This window comes from Chiloscyllium punctatum, chromosome 1 (genome assembly GCF_047496795.1).
Source record: "Chiloscyllium punctatum isolate Juve2018m chromosome 1, sChiPun1.3, whole genome shotgun sequence".
Lineage (NCBI taxonomy): Eukaryota > Metazoa > Chordata > Chondrichthyes > Orectolobiformes > Hemiscylliidae > Chiloscyllium > Chiloscyllium punctatum.
Window position 1 is genome coordinate 77367409 of NC_092739.1, and position 16965 is coordinate 77384373.

Consider the following 16965-nt stretch of genomic DNA (forward strand, 5'->3'; position numbering starts at 1 on the left):
CACTACAAATTATATCACAGTGTGAAGAAGAGAGAGGGAGAAAACAACTTTCCCTCTGAGTTTTCAGTCAACTATCATGGTGGATTGCTCACATCTGTATGTGAATATAGTTCATGCACTCCCATAAGTATCATGTGCCACTATATTAAAGAAAGATTCATTGGGGAAATATCCTATAAAACAATGAGATAATATTTTAAAAGAAAATGATCTAAAATAAAGTTTGCCATTGTATTTTAAATGATTTCCATATCTGGAAATGATGATGTCTGAAATGTAATGTAGAGAATGATGCTGTCTGAAGCTTGAACTTACCAATTCCTATCTCTGATGCCAGTACAGACTATAGGGTCCCCATTTCCCTTTGGTGCAGCTTTCCGATGGACATCCAGGCCAATTGTTGCAGTGCCACCGAATCCAGGAATCCCTGCACCTAGCAGCAGAGAACATCAGTGCTGCAATCACACTCCGTTTTCAAAACAAAGTGCCATACACTGTGGTTAAAACATTCTTAACTTTGACATATATTGAGAAAGGAAAGGATGAAAGACGGGTCAGGGGTTAAAGGAGGGGTGGGAGTGGAGGTGTAGAGATTATGGTGTCAGGTGGATGATGTGATGGGGGCTATGTGAGTGGGGGCAGGGTATGGTGCCAAGTGTGTGGGGGGTAAAGGTGTCAGGTAGGTAAAGGATGTCATGGTGACATGTATGTGGCTGAGGGCTTAGGGCATATCATGGGATGGGATAGGGGTGATGTTAGTGATAGTTGGGATGGCTCTGGTCAGGGGGTTAGTTCAGGTTTATGATGGTACTTGCACTTTGGCAGGGTCAGGGTTGTCTTGTATTTGTGGATGACAGTTTTATGGCTAGCAGGTTTTAATTCCTCAAAAGTTTCCTGGGTAACTTTTAATGTAAATGAGTTAGTGCCCTCGATTGTCTTTAAATCAGAGTTGGGGACTTTTTCAGAGATTCCAGATGTGGGTAATTGTTCTTTGGAAGTCTCAACTTTCCAGACAATTCTCATCAAATCAGCTGCATCAGGACTTATATATCGTCTGGATGTGCAACACCAGTCTGTGCTTCAGCAACAACTATCTTGCTATTGGAAAATCAGGGCCAATGTGCTTTGAAAGAACACAAACTCATTGGTCAGAGCGTTGAGTACAGGTGTTCAGACATCAGGATGTAGCTAGATAAGACATTGGTGAGGCCACATTTGGACAATTCTAGTCATCCTGCTATAGGAAGGATGTTATTAAACTGGTGCAGAAAAGATTTACAAGGACATTGCTGGGACTGGAGGGTTTGAGTTATACAGAGAAGCTGGATAGGCTGGGACTTTTTTCCCTGGAGCATAAGAGGGTACAGGGTGACCTTTAGATGTTTATAAAATCATGAGGGACATAGATAAGGTGAAGAGCCGAGGTATTATTCTCAGGTTATGAGTGTCCAAAACTAGATGGCATAGGTTTAAGGTGAGAGGGAAAGATCTAAAAAAAGAGCTGAGAGGCAATGTTTACACACGGAGAGTGGGGCATATATGGAACACACAGACAGAAGAAGTGGTAGAGGTGAGTATATTTACAAATTTAAAAGGCTTCTGTATGCATACATGATTAGGAAAGGTTAAGAGGGATGTGGGCCAAATGCAGGCAAATGGGACTAGTTCAGTTTGGGAAATCTGGTCAGCATGGATGGGTTGGACCAAAGGGTCTGTTTCCTTGGTGCCTGGCTCTATGACTCTATGACCAGTTGAAACACAAATTCCAAACAAATTTTCAGCATCACCGTTACAGCCAAGTTTCGAAATGGATTTCAAATTATTCAGCATTTTCTGCAGAAACTAGCCTTTCCCCTGACTCACTTTCCCACTTCCCCTTTCCCCTTTCCCCTCCATTTTTCCCACATGAGAGCTTCAAACTTCTAGTTAGTGTTGAGAATATGGAGTGGTAGACCACTGGTACTTCAGGTAATGGGAGAAAGTTATCAGAGGAGACACAATAAGTAATGGAATAATTTGTTGTGATTATCAATGCCCACATTAGAAAGACAAAAACTGCCAGATAACACTCCTGCTTATTTTGGAGATTAGAGCAGAACTTCTGCCTTGGATTTCCTTGCAGCTGTAGCCTCTCTTACACTGGACTCTTCTCGTTTCTATTCAATGGATTGGCATGGTCCCTCAAATCTAATTGAAGGGTATCTCCTGGATGGTCTACATCACCTTTACGGCAGCTTCACCCTCTGTGCCCTGTTCATTTTGTTTACATCTTTCTTTTGATTACGTTCCATTGTAATTCCCAAACTAAGAACTCAATGAGGGTGTCAATTGTCTCTGGAGCTCACTGTCTGTGAATGATCTCTGTAACTGCTAGAAATGTCTCAGTGAGCTTCTCAGGGCTGAGCTGGGGACTTTTTGCATCCAATTGATTTAAGGCCTGTGAATTATATTGGGAGATTTGTTTCAATTATTGACAAACTTAGTTTTGAAGGTGAAATGAAGAGGTTACAGATGGATGTGCATAGTTAAGTATAGGGCAAGTGGAATATAATGTGGGAAAATGTGAAAATATCTATTTAGGCAGGAAGAATAAAAATACACGTTGCGTCAGAGAGATGTACAGCACGGAAGCAGACCTTCAGTCCAACTGACAAAACATCCTATCGTGATCTCGTCCCATTTGTCAGCACTTGATCCATATCCTTCCAAATCCTTCCTATTCATATACCCATTCAGTTGCCTTTTAAATGCTGCAATTGTACCAGCTTCCACCACTTCCTCTGGCAGCTCATTCCATACACACACCACCCTCTGTGTGAAAAGGTTGCCCCTTAGGTCCCTTTTATATCTTTCCCCTCTCACTCTAAACCTATGCCCTCTAGTTCTGGACTCCCCCCCACCCCAGGGAAAAGACTTTATCTATTTATCCTATCCATACCGCTCCTGATTTTATAAACCTCTATAAGGTCATCCCTCTGCCTCTGACGCTCCAGGGAAAACAGCCCCAGCCTATTCAGCCTCTCCCTATAGCTCAAATCCTCCAACCCTGGCAACATCTTTCCAAATCTTTTCTGAACCCTTTTACAACATCCTTCCAATAGGAGGGAGATCAGAATTGCATGCAATATTCCAAAAGTGGCCTAACAAATGCCCTGTACAGCTGCAGCATGACCTCCCAACTCCTATACTTAATGCTCTGACCAATAAAGGAAAGCATACCAGACGCCTTCTTCACTATCCTATCTACCTGCGACTCTACTTTCAAGGAGCTGTGAACCTGCACTCCAAAGTCTCTTTGTTCAGCAACACTCCATTAAGTGTTATAAGTCCTGCTCTGATTTGCTTTTCGAAAATGCAGCACATCACATTTATCTAAATTAAACTCCATCTGCCACTCCTCAGCCCATTAGCCCATCTGATAAAGATCCAGTTGTACACTCAGGTAACCTTCTTCACTGTCCACTACACCTCCAATTTTGGTGTCTTCTGTAAACTTATTATCTATACTTCCTATGTTCACATCTAAATCATTTATATAAGTGACAAAAAGTAGAGGACCCAGCAAAGATACTTGTGGAACTCCACTGGTCACAGGCCTCCAGTCTGAAAAGTAACCCTCCACCACCACCCTCTGTCTTCTACCTTTGAGCCAGTTCTGTATCCAAATGGCTAGTTCACCCTGTATTCTATGAAATCTAACCTTGCTAACCAGTCTCCCATGGGGAAACTTGTTGAATGCCTTACTGAAGTCCATATAGATCATGTCTACCGTTCTGCCCTCATCAATCCTCTTTGTTACGTCTTCAAAAAATTCAATCAAGTTTGTGAGTCTTGATTTCCCACGCACAAAGCCTTGTTGACTATCCCTAATCAGTCCTTGCCTTTCCAAATACATGTAAATCCTGTCCCTCAGGATTCCCTACAACAACTTTCCCAACATCATGATCAAGCTCCCTGGCTTGTCCTTACCACCCTTCTTAAACAGTGGCCACCACGTTAGCCAACCTCCAGTCTTCCGGCATCTCACCTGTGACTATCACTTCTCTAGCTTCCCACAGAGTTCTATGGTACACCTGATCAGGTCCTGGAAATTTATCCACTTATGTGTTTCAAGATATTGAGCATCTCTTCCTCTGTAATATGAACATTTTCCAAGATGTCACCATCTATTTCCCCACATTCTATATCTTCCATGTCCTTCTCCACAGTAAACACTGACACAAAATGCTCGTTTGGTATCTCCCCATCTCCTGTGGCTCCACACAAAGGCCGCCTTGCTGACCTTGGCGGAGCCCTATTCTCCCCCTAGTTATCCTTTTATCCTAATTCTCTTCCTCGTTACTCTTTTGTCCTAATTCTCTCCGTAGTTACCCTAGTATAATTATAAATTCCCTTTGGATTCTCCTTAACCCTATTTGCCAAAGCTAACTCATGTCCCATTTTTGCCGTCCTGATTTCCCTCTTAAGCATACTCCTTCTGCCTTGATACTTTTCTAAGGATTCATTCAATCTCTCCTGTCTATCCCTGACATATGTTTCCTTCTTTTTCTTAACCAAAACCTCATTTTCTCCAGTTATCCAGCTTTCCCTACATCTACCAGCCTTTCCTTTCACCCTAACAGGAATATACTTTCTCTGGATTCTAGTTATCTCATTCCTGAAAGCTTCCCATTTTCCAGCCAAATCTTTACCTGCAAACATCTGCCCCAATCAGCTTTTGAAAGTTCTTGCCTAATACCGTCAAAATTAGCCTTCCTCCAATTTAGAACTTCAACTTTCCCACCATCCTTTTCCATTGCTATTTTAGAACTCATAAAATTATGGTTGCTGGCTCCAAAGTGCTCCCCCACTGACACCTCAGTCACCTGCCCTGCCTTATTTCCCAAGATTAGGTCAAATTTTGCACATTCTCTTGTACATGCACATATTGAATCAGAAACCTTTCTTGTACACACTTAATAAATTCCTTTCTATCTAAACCCTTACACTATGGCAATCCCAGTCTACATTTGGAAAGTTAAAATTTCCTACCATAATCACCCTATTATTCTTACAGATAGCTGAGATCTCCTTACAAATTTGTTTCTCAATTTCCTGCTGACTGTTAGGGGGTCTATAATACAATCCCAATAAGGTGATCATCCCTTTCTTATTTCTCAATTCCTCCCAATAAACTTCACTGGATGTATTTCCAGGAATATCCTCACTAAGTACAGGTGCAATGTTATCCCTTATCAAAAATGCCACTCTCCCTCCTCTCTTGCCTCTCTTTCTATCCTTCCTGTAGCATTTGCTTGCTGGAACATTTAACTGCCAGTTCTGTCCATCCCTGAGCTATGTTTCCATAATTGCTATGATATCCCAGTCCCATCTTCCTAACCATGCCCTGAGTTCATCTGCCTTCCCTGTTAGGCCCTTTGCATTGAAGTAAATGCAGTTTAACTTATCAGTCCCACCTTGTTTTGACTAGATTAGATTACTTACAGTGTGGAAACAGGCCCTTCAGCCCAACAAGTCCACATCGACCCTCTGAAGAGCAACCCCCCCAGACCCATTTCCTTACATTTACCCTTTCTCCTAACACTACGGGCAATTTAGCATGGCCAATTCACCTAACCTGCATATTTTTAGACTGTGGGAGGAAACTGGAGCACCCAGAGGAAACACACACAGACACGGGGAGAATGTACAAACTCTACACAGACAATTGCCCGAGGTGGGAATTGAACCCGGGTCCCTGGTGCTGTGAGGCAGCAGTGCTAACCACTGTGCCACCGTGCCACCCTCTGCTTTGTTTGTGCCCACCCTGACTCTTTGACTCACTCCTTTTCCCAACTGTATCAGTCTCAGATTGATCGCTCTGCTCACAATTTCCCTGGGTCCCACCCCCCCCAACCACCTTACTAGTTTAAATCCTCCTGAGCAGCTGTAGCAAATCTTCCTGCCAGTATATTTGTCTCCTTCCAATTCAGTTGCAATCCGTCCTTCTTGTTCAGGTCACTTCTACCCCAGAAAAGATTCTAATGATCCAAAAATGTGAACCTTTCCAGCTCCTCAGCCACACATTCATCTGCTGTATCCTCCTATTTCTACCCTTACTAGCTCGTAGCACCAGGAGAAATCCAGATATTACTCCCCTCGAGGATCTCCCTTTTGAATTCCTGCCTAAGTTTCGATATTCTCTCTTCAAAATCTCATTCTTTTCCCTTTCTATGTAGTTAGTTCCAATGTGTACAATGACTTCCTGCATTCTGTACCCTCTCTGAGACATCCTTAATCCTGGCACCAGGGAGGCAACACATTATTCTGATTTCCCACTGCTGGCCACAGAAATGCCCGTCTGTGCTCTGACTAGAGAGTCTCCTAACACAATCGATTGCTTGGAACCCAACATTACAGTAGAACCAGTTTCGATACCAGAAACCAGGCTATTTATGCTACATTCCCCTGAGAGCCCATCACTCACTACATTTTCCAAAACAGCAGAATTATTTGAAATGGGGATAACCACAGAAGACTCCTACACTGCCTCCCTCTCTTACCTTTCCTGGAGTTAACTCCATTTCCCTAACATTATGGACAATTTAGCACGGCCAATTCACCTGATCTGCACATTTTTGGATTGTGGGAGAAAACTGGAGCACCCGGAGTAAACCCACACAGACACGGAGAGAATGTGCAAACTCCAACAGGCAGTTGCCTGAGGCTGGAATTGAACCTGGGACCCTGCTGGGTTACTCTTCGGAGGGTTGGTGTGGACTGGTTGGGCCGAAGGGCCTGTTTCCACACTGTAGGGAGTCTAATCTACCTGACTGTATCTGCAGCTTTCCTCCCTTCCTATAACTGCCATCACATCCCTAGCTCTTGTAAATTCCTTATTGCCTCTAACTACCGTTCTAACCAATCCGTGCGATCTGATAGGATTCGCACCAAAGATATTTCCAGCGGCAGTAACATGGAAACTCTTCCTAAACTCCCACATCCAACAGGAAGAGCATATCACTCTACTAAAGGCCATCTTTTGCTCCTTCACAATCTACAGAGCGAGAAAATAGCACCATCTTTTTGCTTTAAAAAATGCTCCAGACTAGCTTAGTACTTATGGCTTATATTTTTAAAATTTAATCAAGAGACAGATCTCAATAAAACATATAATCAAGAAAGAACCCACTCTACCCACTGCAGACTTACAGCTGGGTTAAACAGCAAGGACATCCCAAGCACTGAGGATGTCACCTAGACAGGGGACGAAACATCTGCAACACAAATTCCCAGCTCGGCGAACAGAACCACAACAATGAGCACCCGAGCTACAAATCTTCTCACAAACTTTGAAGGTTAAACTTAAGAACTATGCACTTATATTTCCTGTGCGGTGAGCTCTCCCACCCAGGTTCCTCCACGGTCAGCTGCACATTTTGCTGTTTGTTAATTTTTCCTATATGCACTCCAATGTCCAGATAACTCAAACAGTAAAGGCAGTAACTGTGCAGATTCACTGCTGTGTCAGTTAGCAGTGTAGGTTTCCTTCTCTCTCTCCTTCACTGACCATGTGGTCCGTAACTTTTGTCTGTCTTCATTCTTAAAGGTGCCGCTGTTTAGATTTTTTTTTTCCCCAAACATATTATCTAAATGACAAAAAGAAAACTACAGAGCTTGAAGATGCAGAGTGATCTGGGTATTCTGGTGAATCATAAAAGGCTAGTATGCAAGTTCAATAAGCTAGGTGGGACCCCAAGTGGGTCCCGAGCTCAAAGTTGGGACTTAGGTTCTGAGACAGCAGTGAGCTTTGTGGAGCTCTAATTGAGTAATAACTGTTGTCTCACTTGACTAGGCCTCCGCTGTCACGGTTCCCAACTAATTCCTCTGTGCTTTTGCTGAGGTGTTGCAACAATCTTCAAGCATGAAAATGGAATCACGGTTGGAAAAAAGTTTGGGAAGCATTCACGCAGCAAGAAAAAAACACGTTGGTAGGGTGTACAGATAGGTGACAGATAAAACGTCAGGTGACACATTTTAGCACATAGAATATAGAGAGTCAATATGGAATGAACAAAGCAGAAAAAAGAAAAAGAAAATTACAGTACAGAACAGGTCCTTCATCCCTCCAAGCCTGCATCGATCCACATCCTTTATCTAAACCTGTCGTCTATTTTCTGTATCCCTCTGCTCCCTGCTAATTCATGTATCTGTCTAGATACACCTTAAAAGATGCTATCATGTCTGCCTCTACCACCTCTGCTGGCAGTGCGTTCCAGGCACCCACCACCCTCTGCGTAAAGAACTTTCCATGCATATCTCCCATTAACTTTTCCCCTCTCACCTTGAAATTGTGATGTCTAGTAATTGAGTCTCGCACTCTGGGAAAAAGCTTCTTGCTAACCACCCTGTCTGTACCTCTCATGATTTTGTAGATCTCAGACAGGCCCCTCCCCAATCTCCATCATTCTAATGAAAATAATCCTAATCTACTCAACTTCTCTTCATAGCTAGCGCCCTCCATACCGTGCAACATCCTGAACTTCCTCTGCACCCTCTCCAAAGTATCCACATGCTTTTGGTAATGTGGTGACTAGAGGTATTATTCCTAATGTGGCCAAACCAAAGTCTTTCCAACTGTAACATGAACTGCCAACTCTTGTACTCAATACCTTATCCGATGAAGGAAAGCATGCCATATGCCTTCTTGATCACTCTATCGACCTGCATTGCCACCTTCAGAGTACAATGGACCTGAACACCCACATCTCTCTGTACATCAATTTTCCCCAGGACCTTACCATTTATTGTATAGTTCACTCTTGAATTGGATCTTCCAAAATGCATCACCTCACGGATTGAACTCTATCTGTCATTTCTCTGCCCAACTCTACAATGTATCTATATTCTGCTGTATTCTCTGACAGTCTCCTTCACTATCTGCTACTCCACCAATCTTAATGCCATCTGCAAACTTGCTAATCAGATCACTTGTACCTTCCTCCAAATCATTTATGTATATCACAAATAATAGTGGTCCCAGCATGGATTCCTGTGGAGCACCACTGGTCACAGTTCTCCATTTTAAGAAACACCCTTCCACTACTGTTCTCTGTCTCTTGTTGCCCAGCCAGTTCTTTCTCCATCTATCTAGTGCACCCTGGACCCCATGCAACTTCACTTTTTCCATCATCCTCCCATGGGGAACCTTATCATGCCTTACTTAAGTCCATGTATATGACATCTACATTCCTTCCCTCATCAATCAACTTTGTCACTTACTCAAAAAATTCCACTAAGTTGGTAAGACATAACCTTCCCTGCACAAAACCATGCTGCCTATCACTGATAAGCTCATTTTCTTCCAAATGTAAATCCTATCCCTCAGTATCTTCTCTAGCAGCTTTGCTACAACTGACGTCAGGCTCACTGATCTATAATTACCTGAATTATCCCTGCCATCCTTCTTAAACAAGGGGACAACATTAGCAATTCTCCAGTCTTCTGGGACCTCACCTGTGTTCAAGGATGCAGCAAAGATATCTGCTACGGCCCCAGCTATTTCCTCTCTAGCTTCCCTCAGTAACTTGGGATAGATTCCATCCAGAACTGGGGACTTGTCCACCTTAATGCCTTTTAGAATACCCAACACTTCCTCCCACCTTATGGCTGACTTGATCTAGCGTAATCAATCTAGCCTTCCTGATGAAGGGCTCTTGCCTGAAACGTCAATTTTCCTGCTCCTTGGATGCCGCCTGACCTGCTGTGCTTTTCCAGCACCACTCTGATCTAAACTAGTGTAATCAACCTCTATCCCTAACCTCAACATCCGTCATGTTCCTCTCTTCAGTGAATACCGATGCAAAGTACTCATTAAGAATCTCACCCATTTTCTCTCACTCCATGCATAACTTTCCTCCTTTGTCCTTGAGTGGGCCAGCCCTTTCTCTAGTTACCTTCTTGCTCCTAATATATGAAGAAACGCTTTGGGATTTTCATTAACCCCGTTTGCTAAAGATATCTCATGACCCCTTTTATCGCTCTTAATTCCTCATTTCAGATTGGTCCTATATTCCTGATATCCTTCCAAGGTTTTGTCTGTCTTCAGTCACCTACACCTTACATATGAAAGTATATGAAGGAGCAGAGACACTTGGTATGCTAAGTCATGGAAAGTAGCAGGACAGATAGACAGTTAAAATGCATACACTATTCTATATCTCATTAATAGGGGCATAAGATTCAAGAGCAGTGAGGTTGTGCTGAAATTATAGTGGACACTGGTTAGACCCCAGCCGGAGCATTGTGCACAGTTCTGGGTTCCACCTTTTTGGAAGAATGAGAATGCAGTGAAACAAGTGCAGATGTGGTTTCTGAGATTGGTTCCCCCAAGGATGGTAAACTTCATTGATGAGGATAGATTGCAGAAACAGGGGATTTTCTCCTTGGAGAGAAGAAGATTGAGGGGTGATTTGTTAGAAATTTTCAAAATCATGTCACGGCAGAGTAGAAGGGGAGAAACTGTCCCCAACTATAAAAGGATTGAGAGCCAGAGGGCACAGTCGGCAAAGTTTTGTAAATGAAACAATTGTGGGCGGAGAGGAGGCTTTTCACATGCAGTGAGTGCTTTAAATGTGGGAAGCATTGCCTGGAATTAGGGCATTCAAGAGGGCAACAGATGGTTATTTAAACAGAAACATTGTGCAAGGGTCATGGGGTAAAGGTGAGAATTTACACAAAGCGATTCCCAGTGAGTCAGTCATGACATGATGGGTTGAATGGGCTGCTTTTGCACTGTAATATTTCTGTGATTTTGGGTGGCCTTATGAGGAAACGTTTGGACAGATAAGTCAGGTGAAGGATCTAATTGTTGTGGTCCATGTAGGCACCAATGGCATAGTTAAAATGAGCAAAGAGATTCCGATGGCCAGTGTGAGGAACACATCACCACATTAAGTAACAGAACCTTACAGATAATTTCCTGATTATTATCTGAACTAAATGCAAATTGGCAAAGGGTATACAAGGTTAGAGCCATAAATGTGTGGCTGGAAGACTAGTAGGTGAAGTGGATTCTAGTTCTTGGGCCACTAGCACTGAAGTGGGATCTGTACTGGTGTGATGGTATACAGTTGAACCATAGTGGGAGCAGTGTTTTTTGTAAACCGCATAACTAGAGAGACTAGTTACTAAGTAATGGGACAAGGACCCACGTATGGGAATTTGTGGTGAATCACAGAGGGAGGAACTAATGTGGGAAATGATAAACAGACAATAACAGGAAGAGACAGAGAATGTAGATCCAAGAGCAAATCAGATCTCATGGTGAAAGTGCCCCTGAATAACAGGGACCATAATATGACTGAATTTTACGTATAGTTCAAGGAAGAGAAATGTGAGCCTAAGAATAGAGTTTTGAATTTAATGAGGGCAAGAAAACAGAGCTAGCTAAAATGAACTGTTAATGTAGGTTGGGGAAAGATCGATAGAGATGTAATGGCAAATATTTATAGGAATATTAAAGAAAATGCAGAATAGGCACAGTCCAAAAAATGAGAAATGTTCTAAGGGACAGTGCCACCAGGTTGTCCCTAAGCCATCTGAAAGCCATCTGAAAAACTCATGACAGCAGCAAAGCACAAGTATTCACTGTTTCTTCTCATTTAACTTTCTCAGGCTGGGGTATCTGAGACAAGAAGGCCCTGCATCTTTTCTTGTGTTAAAAGTTCCCAGTCGGTGTAGATGTTCTGATTGAAGGAAGCTGCTGATAGCAGCATCAAAATCTGGATAGAACTGGTCTTTTGCCTCTGAACTGAAACACACCTTTGGAGTATTGATACTCATAAGTTAACTGGCCCTGTTGGAGCTGAAAGGTGGATGGAGAGAGCACCTTCTGAACTGTTTCCAGAGGGGCTCTATTATCAAGAGTAAGGAGTTCCCTACAGCAAAGCTTACATGTTTGTCATGTGCTTCCTATGAACTCTTTCCCTTGTAAATGAAACAATTTCCAAAATATATTTTTCAGTGATGTGTTCTCAGCACCTTGTAGAATGCTATGGCTGATGTTTAACCAATCAAGTTGCATGTCAAGATTAGGGGGAATAGATTTAGGACAGAGATTGGGAGGAACTGCTTTTCCCAGACTGTAGTGAATCTATGGAATTATCTGCCCAAGGAAACAATAGAGGCAGCTTCATTAAATATATTCAAGATCCAGTTAGATGGGTTTTGCAAGAGAGGGGAATTAAAGGTTATGAGGTTATGCATGTCGGAGGAGCTGAGCTGATGGATAAATCAGTCATAATCGTAATGAATGGCGGAGCAGGCTCGATGGGCCAAATGACATACTTCTGCTTCAATTACTATGAAACAATCACAGCTATCTCGCACACATTATTGACCAGCAGTGAGTTATCTCTCAGTCCCCTGCAGTGTCCTAATATTCCAGCTTGGTAATCAAAATGGCAGCAACTCCTTTCTTCTTATTTGTTTCAGTTGTTTATCCTGGTGTGATGGATTCTGTCCACCTAGAATATAAAAAACATAAGACCATAAGTGCTCGGAGCAGGAGTAGGCCATCTGGCCCTTCCTGCCGCTCTGCCACTCAATAAGATCATGGCTGATCTTTTCACGGCCTCAGCTCCACTTACCCACCCTCTCACCATAACCCTTAATTCCTTTACTGTTCAAAAAATTATCTATCTTAGTTTTAAAAGCATTTACTGATGATGCCTCAACTATCTTACTGGGCAGGGAATTCAACAGATTCACAATCCTCTAGGTGATGAAGTTCCATCTCAATTCAGTGCTAAATCTGTTCCCCCTAATTTTGAGGCTATCCCCTTTTATCCTCCTGCCAGTGGAAACATCCTCTCTACTTCTATCTTATCTATTCCCTCATAATTTTATATGTTTCTATAAGATTCCCCCCTCATTCTTCTGAATTCCAATGAATATAACAGAATATACTCGGTCTTTCCTCACAAGCCAACCCCCTCAACCTAGTGAACCTCCTCTGCACCCCCTCTAGTGCCAGTACATCCTTTCTCAAGTAAGGAGATCAAAACTGCATGCAGTACTCCAGGTGTGGCCTCACCAGTACCCTATACAGCTACAACATAACCTCTCTACTTTTAAACTCAATCCCTTTAGCAATGAAGGACAAAAGTCCATTTGCCTCCTTAATTATCTGTTGCACCTGCAGACTGACCTTCTGTGATTCATGCACAAGGACACCCAGGGCCCTCTGCACAGCAGCATGCTGTAATTTCTTGCCATTCAAGTAATAGTCCTTTTTATGTTATTCCTACCGAAATGGGTGACTTCACATGTACTAACATTGCACTCCATCTGCCAGACCTTTGCTCACTCACTTAAATTATCCGTGTCGCGTTGCAAAGTTTCACAATCCTCTGCACATTTTGCTCTACCACTCATCTTAGTGTCATCTGCAAACTTTGGCACACTGCCAATGGTCCCTAACTCCAAATCATCTGTGTAAATTGTGAGTAATTGCGGTCCCAAAGCCAACCCCGGAGACATACCACTAGTCACTGATTGCCAATAAGATTAGTACTCATTTATTCCCACTCTTTGCTTCCTGTTGGTTAGCTAATCCTCTGTCCATGCTAATACATTGCCGTAACGCCTTCATCTTTATTTTATGCAGCAGCCTTTTGTGTGGCACCTTATCGAATGCGTTTTGGAAATAACCTGTTGAATAACCATTGAAACTTCTGGAGAAACTTAATAGGTCTGGTAGCATCAGTGCAGAGAAGGGTCACTCAGCTTAAAATAATAACTCTGCTTTGTCTCCACAGAAGGTGCAAAACCTAACGAGTTCCTCTATCAATTTCCATTTTTGTTTCCTTCAGATCTCCAGTATCTGCAATTCCTTGTTTTATTGAATCTTCTGGATGTGGCATACCAACACCTATGTAATCAGGGGCTGCCTGACTGGAGGTGGATGCTGATGACCAATGAGACATTATGGTCCCTCCCATCATTAGAAACAGCCAATAGCATGCATACTCTGAGCCAGTCGAGCTGCACCTATCACTCATAATTGATGTCCCCTGCGTAATGTTAAAGCCCTGCAGAAAAACTGGAGTATCTGCTGCAGGGCACAAGACTGTGCAAGGTGGTTCCTCAACTGTTGGTGAACCCTCTTGTCCCTTCTGCTGAGTTAAAAGGAATGTAAAGCACAAGCTTGCTTGAAGGTGTTTCTTGAACCATAAGACCATAAGATATAGGAGCAGAATTAGGCCTTTCGGTCCATCAAGTCTGTTCCACCCTTCGATCATTCTGACCTGTCTCTAAACCCTATTCTCCTGCCTTCTCCCCAAAACCTGTGATCTCCTTACTAATCAAGAAACTATCTGTCTCTGTCTTAAATACAGTCAATGACATGGCCTCCACAGTCCTCTGGTTTGCCACTCTCTTGCTACTTATCTCCTTCCTCCTCATCTCAGTTCGAAAGGATCATCCCTTCACTCTGAGGCTGTGCCTCAAATTCTAATCTCTCCTCCGATTGGAAGCATCTTCTCTACATCCACTCTATCCTGGCCTCTCAGTATTCTGTAAATTTCAATCAGATCCCCCCCCCCCATCCTTCTAAACTCCCTCGAGTACAGACCCAAGGTCCTCAATCACGCCTCATTTGAGAAGCTCTTCATCCCTGGGAGCATTCGTGTAAACCTCCTCTGGCCCCCTCCAACTTCAGCATGCCCTTCCTTAGGTACGGAGCCCAAAACTACTTATTATATTGCAAATGTGGTCTGACCAGAGCCTTATACAGCCTCAGCAGTACATCTCTGCTCTTGTTTTCCAGGTCTTTTTGAAATGAATGCCAACTTACATTTGCCTTCCTAACTGCCAAATGAACTTACAAGTTAACTTTAAGAGAATCTTGAATTAGGACTCCCAAATCCCTTTGTGCTTCAGATTTCCAAAGCTTTTCTCCACTTAGAAAATAGTCTAAGCCTCTATTCTTTCTCACAAGTGCATAATCTCACACTTTCACACATTGTATTCCATCTGGCACTTCTTTGCCCACTCTCCTAGTCTGTCCAAGTCCTTCTGCAGCCTCCTCACTTCCTCAAAATCACCTATCTCTCCAACAATCTTTGTTACATCTGCAAACTTCACAACAATGCCCTCAGTTCCTTTGTCCAGATTGTTAATGTATACTGTAATGTGAATAGTTGTGGTCCCAACATTCCCTGTGGAATTCCACTAATCACTGGCTGATATCCTGAAGAAGACCTCTTTATCCACTCTTTGTTTTCTGCCAGTCAGCCAATCCTCGATCCATGCCAGCACTTTGCCCTGAACATAATGGGTTCTTATCTTATTTAGCAGCTTTCTGAGCAGCTCCTTGTCAAAGGCCTTCTGGAAATCCAAATAGTTCACGTCCACTGATTCTCCTGTGTCTAACTTGTTTGTTACCGCTTCAAAGACTTCTAACAGATTTGTCAGGTATGATCTCCCCTTTACTAAGCCGTGCTGACTGAGCCCTATTTCATCATGCACTTCCAAGTATTTTGCAAAGTTCCATCTGCAGAATTCTGTAGTCACTCTCTGTCATACAATACATTCTTTTTACTCTCCCTGCTAAAGTAAACAACTTCACATTTTTCTGTATTATATATCTGCCAGATTTTGCTAACTCCATCAACCTATCTGTATCAGTCTGTATCCTTGTTATGTCATCTTCACAACACACATTTCTATCTATCTTTGTAGAACATTGAAAGCCCAGGACAGACATTTGCAAGGCTAGCTAATCATATCCTGCCAATCAATGACTTTTTTTTTACATTCACACGACATCACTGGCTAGGCCAGCATTTATTTCCCATCCCTAATTGCCTAGAGGGCAGTTAAGAGTCAACCACATTCAAAGTTTGTGAGAAGATTTGTAGCCTGGGTGCTCTGTTGTGGTTCTATTCGCCGAGCTGGGAATTGGTGTTGCAGACGTTTCGTCCCCTGTCTAGGTGACATCCTCAGTGCTTGGGAGCCTCCTGTGAAGCGCTTCTGTGATGTTTCCTCTGCCAATTGTAGTGGCCTGTCTCTGCCGCTTCCAGTTGTCAGTTCCAGCTGTCCGCTGTAGTGGTCGGGTATATTGGGTCCAGATCGATGTGCTTATTGATTGAATCTGTGGATGAGTGCCATGCCTCTAGGAATTCCCTGGCTGTTCTCTGTTTGGCTTGTCCTATAATAGTAATGTTGTCCCAGTCGAATTCATGTTGCTTGTCATCTGTGTGTGTGGCTACTAAGGATAGTTGGTCGTGTCGTTTCGTGGCTAGTTGGTGTTCATGGATGCGGATCGTTAGCTGTCTTCCTGTTTGTCCGATGTAGTGTTTTGTGCTACCACCCCAACATACACAAAAGAAGTTGCATCAAGACACTATTCAAAAGGGCCACAACACACTGCAGTACACCAGAACTGCAAAAAGAGGAAGAAGAACACCTATACAATGTATTCGCCAAAAATACCCGTGCAATTTCATCAACAGATGCCTAAGGGAAAGAGAACGCAACAAGGACAAGCCGCAACCCAAAGGACTCGCCACACTACGATACATCAAAAACATTTCGAACTGACAGCCAGACTACTGTGACGACTAGGACTCACAACAGCACACAAACCAACAGCCCCTCTTAGACAACTCACCAGAACGAAGGACCCAATACCCAGCATGAGCAAAACCAATGTAGTGTACAAAATCCCATGCAAGGACTGCACAAAACACTACATAGGTCAAACAGGAAGACAGCTAACGATCCGCATCCATGAACACCAACTAGCCACGAAATGACACGACCAGCTATCCTTAGTAGCCACACATGCAGATGACAAAAGCAACATGAATTCAACTGGGACAACACTACTATTATAGGACAAGCCAAACAGAGAACAGCCAGGGAATTCCTAGAGGCATGGCATTCATCCACAGATTCTATCAACAAACACATCGACCTGGA

The 16965-nt window shown here is 43.0% G+C and overlaps 1 long non-coding RNA gene across 1 annotated transcript in view; it reads right to left on the reverse strand.

Moving 5' to 3' along the window:
* Positions 1–353: 353 nt before the first annotated feature.
* Positions 354–16965, reverse strand: part of LOC140482341 (uncharacterized) — a 49644-nt gene continuing 33032 nt past the window's right edge. Inside the window, exons 2-3 of the long non-coding RNA XR_011961707.1 lie at positions 12328–12506; positions 354–433 (exon numbers count right to left, since the gene is read on the reverse strand). This is a non-coding gene — a long non-coding RNA (uncharacterized lncRNA). The remainder of the gene's footprint in view (positions 434–12327; positions 12507–16965) is intronic.